The sequence below is a fragment of the Ursus arctos genome, unplaced genomic scaffold (assembly GCF_023065955.2).
Source record: "Ursus arctos isolate Adak ecotype North America unplaced genomic scaffold, UrsArc2.0 scaffold_4, whole genome shotgun sequence".
Classification (NCBI taxonomy): Eukaryota; Metazoa; Chordata; class Mammalia; order Carnivora; family Ursidae; genus Ursus; species Ursus arctos.
In genome coordinates this window covers 91,764,316-91,773,683 of record NW_026623056.1, presented here as the reverse complement: position 1 = coordinate 91,773,683, position 9,368 = coordinate 91,764,316, and positions in this window count along the sequence as shown.

The following is a 9,368-nucleotide window of genomic DNA, read 5'->3' as shown; positions in this document are numbered from 1 at the left end:
TATAGCTAAGTAGATTTGACCCGTTATCGTCGTGCACCCAAGATGAAGCTGCCCAGTTTCTCAAAAGTTCGTGCGTGGAGGTTTGCGTTTGCAGTCAGCTGCCGGCTGAAGTTACACCCTCTCCTCCCAGGGGCTGGGAGACGGGGCAGTGCCTTCCCGGTGATCTCAGTTTAGAGGCACGCTCCTGGGCCCGTGGGAGACCTGCAGGAGGCCTGTTTCGCTTTTGATATGCAACTGCCTGTCTGCAGTCTTCTCAACACAAGAGAAAATAAGCCTCGGTCATGCTTGGGGCACTCTCATTTTGATTTTTTTTTTTTTTTTTTTTTAATAATTAGCAGCCAAACACAATATCCAATGAAAGCACAGTTCGGTGGGTTTTTCCTCAAGTCTGGAAGATTCTCTCATCTTGAATATTGCCACCCTCTTTGTTCTCTCCTTCTCCGGGGCTCTCCTTCTGTCCCCCTTGTCTAAAGTTTTCTTGTATATTGTTCAGCCTTTATCTCTCTGTACCACACATCTAGTTTCTAGTTCTTTAATTCTCTCTTCCACTGCGTCCCGTCTACTGTGTCATCCTTATGTTAAGTTTTTTATTTTAATGAATTATAATAGATTTATTTAACATTTTTGTTTGCTTTTTAAAAAATTCTATTTCTTCTTAAACACGATATTCTGTTTCGTGTGTCAAGTGCGGTTCCTCATCCATATGCTTAAAAGAAACTGCCTCAAATATGAAGACGTACATAGTTAAAGGTAAAAGGTACATTGTATAGACACAAGTGAGAAATGTAGCTGGAGTGGCAGGATTGATATTGATCGAATATCAGACAAAGCCAGTTTTAGTGCAAGGACTGAGGCCAGGGATAGAGGTGAAGGGGTCAGGTGATCAGGATCAGGAGGACATCAAAATCCTACATGTGTATGTCCTAACACCAGAACTTCAACATACATGAGGAAAATCCCGGAAGAATGGAGTATCGAAGTAAACATGTGCCCAGTCGTGGCTGGAGACTTGTGTGCTGCCTCTCGGTGATCAGTAGAAGTGGATGGCCGTCCCGGGGCCTGGAGAGCAGCACGCCCTGTCCTTCGTGTGGGGTTGCACCATCTGATCAGGAGCTGGCTGCCCAGCCTGTTTGGGCTTGTCGCCATGGTCATCTCTGTCTGTGGGCTGCAGTGGCCTCACAGTTACAGTGGGGTGAGGTGCTGGAGGGGAGGGTCTTTCTCAGAGCTCCTGGGCCCCCTCAGCTTTTAGCTGTCCCTATAGGATGGCCCCATCCCTCTTCAGGCTCTCACACCTCCTGAGGCCACAGGTGGTCTGCTCATGCCTCAGGGGTGTGACTGTTTAATGCCTTTCCCTCGGCTAAAGGCTTTTGCTTCTGAGAGTCTGGGAAGCACGTGGGGCCTGAGGAGCCACTGGTCACTCCATGCACGCCTGTGTCACCCCAAGGGCTCTCTGTACGGGCCTCTCATCTGTTCCCAACCGTCATACTGATCAGCCTGTCCGAAGTCTCAAAATGTACCTGAGTCTTCCTTGTTCATCTGTGTGGTGGTCACATCTTTCTTCTGTGTCCCATCAAAGATGAAACTCTGTGTCCCATCAAAGATGAAACAGTTTGTGCCCTTTCTCTCTCTGTCCTTGAAGGGTCTCATTCCTTTTTGGAATTCAGTTTGCTTTGTTCCTTTGTGACTCATCATCTGACTTTCCCTGTTGCTAGCGTGGGAGGGATGTTCTTTGCAGCTTTTGGCATTCCGAGTGGAAATGCAAGTCTCTTATGTATTTTATTGCAGCCTGAAGCTAACTATTTCACTCTGTGAGTTAATTTTTGGTGGGAATTTCCACTGTAGGAGTCCAGGGTAATAGCAGTATCCCCTTGAGATATGTATCATATCATGAGGCCACAGCAGGAAACAGATGGCATGGAAAAATGGGTCATTGAGGAATGTAACAATGCGGGGGCAGGGTTAGAGAACCCAGTATCCTAGGGCTCATAAGAACAGGTGCTGTGGCATCTGGAAGGGTAAGATCTGCAAGGCTGAGGGAGGAAACTTTGTGGGGTCCAGGGAGGGTGGCCATTGGAGAGGACTGGCAGCAGCTGTGGCCCTCAGTGAAAGATCTCAGCCAGTTTGTGGCCAGATATAAAACCAGGGAGGATATAGAAGAACTCAACACTACTACTAACTAAGAGGACCCAAACAGCATTCATAAACCACTTCCCCCAACAACTGCACAGAACACACACTTATCAAATTTTCACGGAACATATCCCAAGATAGATGACATCATGAGCCGTAAAACACACCTCAACAAATTAGAACTGAAGTCATACAGAGCGTGTTCTTAGACCACAGCACAATTGAACTAGGCATCAGTAACAGCCAACAGGAAAATCTCCAAACAATTGGAACTAATCAGTGCACTGCCAAAGAACGCATGGATCAAAGTAGAAGTCTCAAGGGAAATAAAAAAATACATTGGATTGAATGAAAGTGAAAATACAACACATCAAAGTAGGGTCAAGAGAGAAATTTGTAGCACTAAATCCTTACATTAGAAGAGAGGGAAAATCTCAGATCAATAGTCTGAGCTACACCCTCAACAAAAAGAAGAGCAGAATAAACCCAAAACAAGCGGAAGGAAGGAGACAATAAAGGTAAGAGATGAAATCAATGAAACTAAAAACAGAAACAATAGAGAAGGTTCATGAAACAAAGCTGGTTCTTTGAAAAGATCACTAAACCTCCAGCAAGACTGACAAAGACACAAAGAGAGAAGACACAGATACCAGAATCAGGAACAAAAGTGGGGACATCACTACAGACCCCGCGGACATGAGAAGGATCATAAGGGGACACTTCGAACAACTCCATACACACAAATTTTACAATTTGTGTGAAATGGACCAGTTCTTTGAAAAGCACAAACTAGCAAACTCACTATACTTTGAATAGCTCTGTAACTATTAAGAAAATTGAATCAGTAATTCAAATATCCCCCACCCCCAAATTTCCAGACCTAGATGTTTTCATTGAAGAATTCATCCAGGCTTTTAAAGAAGGATGAACACCAATTCTGCACAATCCCTAGCAGAAAATAGACAAGAAGGGAGCCCTTTCCAATTCATTTTAAGAAGTTAGTGTCATCCTGACAACAAAAACCAAGACAGCACAAAACAGGAAAACGACAGACCAGTATTCCTTAGGAATGTAGATGCAGAAGTTCTTAAGGGAGTATTAGCAAATATAATTCAGCAATATATAAAAACAATCACTACGACCAAGTGGAGTTTATTCCAGGGATGCAAGGCTGGTTTAATATTCCAAAACTGATCAATATCCACCACTTTAACAGACTAAAGAAGAAAAAAATCTTTGCGATCATATCAATTGATGTAGAAGAAGCATTTGACAAAATATAACAGCCATTCTTGATCAAAGCTCTCAGAGAAACAGGAATAGGGAGGAACTTTCTCAAGCTGATAAAGAGCATCTACAGAAATTACACTGAATGCTTTTTGCCCATGGAATCGCAGGCAGGGATGTCTTTCCTCACCAGTGTTATTCAACTTAGTTTTGGACATTCTCGATAGCGCAATAAGGCAAGAAAAGGAAAGAGAGACCCTCATTTCCGAGTGGTGTACCGGGGGCCCCAGTGGCAGCCACTGTGCCTGCCTCTCCTGGGACACACAAAGGACAGAGCAGCAGGGTACCTCCTGCAGAGCCGGCCCGGCCGGGAGGGGGCAGCAGTCGCAGCACACCAGGTCTAAGATCACTGAGCGTTCATCTCTGACCACATGACCACGGGCACCAGTGTGAGTGCTCAAGCTTGACACCCTTGAGCACACCTACAGAGCCCAGCATCTGCCACCTCACTGCCTCCCACCAAGCCCCAGGAGGCTGACCAGGGCAAAAGTGGGCTGTGCCCATCCCTCACCCGGCCACGTCAGAGACCTTCTTCTGTGAGCCAGGTGGGGGTGAGCCCTGTCCTGTGATCTCACCCTGAGGGGCCTCCATCCAGAACCTGACCCTGAGCCCTGCCAGCAAGCCCTTGGGCCTCCTACACCCAGGGGCCCTACTGTCACCTCCGCAGCCACCTTACCTCAGAGGACTCTGGCCATGCCAACCCCCCCAGTCCCTTGTCCCACCCCTGATGAACTCCGTGGTGCCCCTAGCACTGCCCCTCCTGCCCCCAGCACTGAGCCTCCAAAATGGGGGGCTCTAGGGGCTCACTTCCCAAGATGAGCACATTGGGCCGGGGTAGGGAGGTCTTTTGGAATTGTCTGCACCTCCAGCCCTCCCACATCAATGTGGCTGTTTTCCTGAATTATTGATATAAAACAGACAGACAAAAGCCAACTAACGATGAGAAGAAAAGCTCTCAAGTCACAAATATTTGCACATAGAACTCTTTTGTACAAATGAAACTATTTTCTTCTCCATGAAACTGGGACACAAAGAACTTGACAGTACAAGTTGAACCCCCACCCGCAACGTGTGTGGAGAGAGAGATGCATAGAGAGGCAGGAACACCTTGACGAGCTGTATCTACGTACTTCTCTCACCTTGAGACAGAAGCACAAACACTCAGCAAGCTCCCCTCCTACTCAGCCTCCCACCGATCTCGGTGGTTTTGAAAAAGATCAAAGTCCCAACTCAGGCACTGCCTGTGATTTTACTGATCCGAGAAAACCAGGAGTTGCTTCACTTCATAGATGCTTATGTGCTAATATCTTTTTCTACAAAAAAAGACCCAGTGCCATGTTCAATAAAGGTTGTTTTTAAAAGTAAGAAACAGGGGCATCTGGGTGGTTCAGTTGGGTTCAGTGTCTGCCTTCAGCTCAGGTCATGATCCCAGGGTCCTGGGATCAAGTCCCACATTGGGTTCCTTGTTCACCGGGGAGTCTGCCTCTCCCTCTGACCCTCCCCCTTCTTGTGATCTCTGTCTCTCTGTCTCAAACAAATAAATAAAAAATCTTCAAAAATCCCCCCAAAATAAATAAAAGGCATACAGTTCAGAAAGAAAGAAAAAATTAAACTGTCTCAGTTTGCTGATAACTTGACTGTCTATGTGGAAAATCCTAAGAAATCTACAAAAACGACCTTGAACTAGTATGTGAGTTCATCAAGGTCATAAGATACAAGATTAATATGTAAAAAGCAATTGTATTTTTATAGACTAACAACACATGGACACTGAATTTAAAAATACAGTACCATTTACAGTCACTCAAAACAAAAAAGAAATACTTAGGTGCCATCTAACGGAACAGAACTTATGTCCTCAAAACGACAAAGCATCGCTGAAGGAAATACAGAGATCTAACTAAGTGGAGGGACGCACCATGTTCATGGATGGGAAGACTCCATATAATGAAGATCTTCGTTCTTCCCTAATCGAAATACATATTTAATGCTACCCCTGTCAGAATCCCAGCAATATTTTATGGGTCCCGACAAGATTACTATAACGTTTCTATGGATATGGAAAGAAACTAGAACAGCTAAACAGTTTCGAAAATGCGGAGAACGTGAAAAGATTCAGCCTGTCTGGTTTGAAGAGTTATTATTATAGTTACAGCAGTTAAGGCTGTGTGACGTTGGCGGAGGGACAGACACAGAAGTCAGTGGAGCCACGGGGGATGCAGAGCCCACACAAACGTGGCCACTGATGGTTGGCAGTGGTCCAGAACCTGTTCCCGGGAGGAGGGACAGCCTTGTCCACAAAGAGTGCTGGAGGCCGGGACATCCAGAGGCAAAAACACGAACCTCCACTGCAGCGTCACACTTTGCACAAAAGTTGGATTGTGGATTAAAAAGTAAAACTGTAAGACTTCTAGGAAGAAAAAAAACACAACCCACAGAAGATCTTCAGGTCCAGGCACACAGTTCTCAGGCCTGACACCAAAAGCCAGATTGGTGAAGAGGGAACGCTGAAAAATCAAACTCTATCAAAATTAAAAATATTTCCTCTCTGAAAAACGCCGGGAGAGGTTTTTTAAAGGTATGTAGAGACTGGGAGAAAACGTTTGCAAACGTTCTGACAGAGGAGTCACATCTGGAGTATACAAAGCACTCTCAAAAGTCAACAGTAAAAACAATAAAAACAAAGAGACAGTACAAACCAACCCCTCCTAACAACCCCCAGACTTGAAAGTGGGTGAAAGACAAGGACACATATTTTACCAACGAGGATATGTAGAGTACTTCTTTCTGAGGCTCAGCATCTTAGCCATCATGGAATCGCAAATCAGAGCTCTCCTGGGCTCTTGTTACATGCCTGTCGGAATGGCTAAAGTCAAAGTGACAGCACCACGAACTAACGACAACGTGGAGAAACTGCACTGCGGTGGGGACAGGAAAATGGGCCGTTCTTGAAAATGATTTGACAGTTTGTGTTTTAAAGATTTTATTTATTCATTTGCTAGAGGGGGAGAGAGAGAGAGAGAGAGCGAGCGCACAAGCAGGGAGGAGGGGCAGAGGGAGAGGGAGAAGCAGGCTCCCTGCTGAGCAGGGAACCTGATGTGGGACTTGATCCCAGGACCCTGGGATCATGATCTGAGCTGAAGACAGACACTCAACCCACTGAGTCACTCAGGCGTCCCCAGATTTGACTGTCTTGAAAGAGTAAACATACAATGACCTGGTGATCACCTCCCGGCACCTACCCCAGAGAGACGGGAAGTCATGTCCACACAACGCTGCTGGCCAATGTGTAGAGCAGCTTTGTTCGTCACAGCACCAAGCTGGAGTCGGCCTCCATGTCCTTCAGCAGGTAAATGGTTAATCAAACCACAATCTGTCCACACTGTGCAACACCACTTGGCAGCAAAAAAGAACACATTCCTGATACAACAACCTGGATGAATCTCCAGAGAGTTACTGCATGGGAAGAGCCAACCCCCAAGGTCGCTGTGTGACCCCATTTATATAACATTCAGGAAATCACAAAAATACAGCAATGGAGAAGAGATTAGTGATCGCTGGGGTGGGTGGAAGGACAGTGGGTGAGGCTGTAAGGTGGCAGCAGGGGGGACCCCCGTGGGGGTGGGGTGCTCCGTACCTGCACTGTGTCACTGTCACCACCCTGGACATGACTCCGCACTGGAGTCCTGCATGGTGTCACCACTGGGGATCTGGGCAAAGGGCACGGGGGAATCACTCTGCAGTCTTTCTTACGACTGCATGGGAATCTACAGTTCTCTCAAAAGTTTAATGTAAAAATGATATTTTCTTGGCTGTAAGGAGACATATTGGAGAGAAGTAAATGTATTAGACTCCGCATGTTTCCCAAGCATCCCTGTGCTGTGAGCATGCTCAGACCGCTCCTGAATCCCTTTGCCTTTCCGGGCACCTGCTGATCCAGTCCTGCCCTCCGCAGTTCAAGCAGGAGTCAGACCTGACTATGGGAATCTGAGTCTGACAGTGTCACTGCAGAGAATACAGTTCTCTTGTTGGCTTTGAGTGGTGCTTCCCAAGATTTGGGGACGGTGGGACAGTCTGTGAGCTGGGAGGGTGTCCTGGGTATGTGGGACGCAGTCTGTGGACGTGTTGGTCACTGAGCCCCCAGCCTTGCTGAGGAGGGTCTCTTGTGCCCAAGTCAGCATGGCCTGTCCTGTGGGAAATTGACAAGAACCACAGAGGATCCGACTGGAGGGGATTGTGGAAGCCTGGCCCACCGCCATGGATGCTCCAAGAGGTTACGGGCTTGTGCCCAGAGTCATAGCGGGCAATAACTCAGGAAGGACAGACCTGGTGTGTCACCTGGAGCGGGGGACTCCAGCTCCCCAGGATGCAGTGCTGGTTAGAAGTGATGAGTTGGACTGGGGGCCGGGGTCCTTCGTTGCCCTCCTTGTGGACACAGCTGGTGGTAATGATGACTCAGTGACCAGGCTTTGGTCATCGAGGATGGCACTGGTGAGCATGTCTGGGCCTCGTGGGTTTGTATCACCGCACACCTCCCCCAAGGGGCTGCGCGACCCCACCAGCCCCCTGCTCATCAGCCTGTTGTTGGGGGAGGCAGGAGGCCCCACATGGCGTGAACCCAGGCGAACCAGGTTTGTGGCTGCGAGCCTCTGCCCCATTCCCTTATCCTGGTTTCTCCACTGCTGACAGAACTGCCTCCTTTTCCCCAGAAATGACCCTTTATGACCAGGAGAAAAGAACCCCTTTTCCCCTTCTGCAGTAGCACTGACATCCTCCCTTCACCTCCATCTTTATGTGCTTTCATTTCTGAACGAGAGCAGATGTATTTTCCTGAAGACAAATCGAGCATCTACTTAGTTGAAATGGTGGACAGTGGCCAGTCATCAAGATAATGTGGCAGGGGGCACCTGGTTGGCTCAGTTGGTGAAGCGTCTGCTTTTGGCTCAGGTCATGATCTTGGGGGTGGCGGGGGGGGGGGTCCCTGCTCAGTGGGGAGGCTGCTTCTCCTTCTTCCTCTGCCCTTCCCCCTGCTTGTGCGCTCGTTCTCTCTTCCACGCACTCTGTCTCCGATAAATAAAATCTTAATAATACGGCATGCTTTCCCGCAAGGGATTTTGTGGACTTCTACCAGAGATGGCTGGTCTAATGTGCGGGAGCCACGGCCTGCCTTTACTTCTTATTTCCAGGCGTCCTCAGTCCCATTGAGAAGCATCAGGACTTCAGAGGGCCCAGAGTGAACCGGGGCTGCGAATGACCCCAAAGTATGGCTGCCTTTACCTTTCTGGGGGTGGGGTTTCTCGGACAATAGCATAAAGAAAAGTCTTACCACCTGATTGGAGGTGTGGAGCCATGTCTTCACCTGGTCCAGGCGCCGTGCCCAGGGGCTGGGCTCTAGCATTTGCAACCTCTCGTCTGTGACCTGGTCCAACCTCTGACCCTCGGGCCATTGGCCAAGTTACCACATCAAAATAGAATATTGCTCACGGTTATATCTTCTTTTTTTTTTTTTTTTAAAGATTTTATTTATTTATTCAACAGGGATAGAGACAGCCAGCGAGAGAGGGAACACAAGCAGGGGGAGTGGGAGAGGAAGAAGCAGGCTTATAGCGGAGGAGCCTGATGCGGGGCTCGATCCCATAACGCTGGGATCACGCCCTGAGCCGAAGGCAGATGCTTAACCGCTGTGCCACCCAGGCACTCCATCTCACGGTTATATCTTCTGATTGAACAGACTATACATTTTGCATCCACTTTGCCCAATGTAGCATTACTTTTTTTTTTTTTTTTAAGATTTATTTATTTATTCGAGAGAGAGAGCATGAATGGGAGGGACAGAGGGAGAGGGAGAAAGAATCTGAAACAGACTCCATGCTGAGCACGGAGCCCGACCCTGAGACCATGACCTAAGCGAAACCAGGAGTCGGACACTTAACCCACTGCGTCACCCAGGT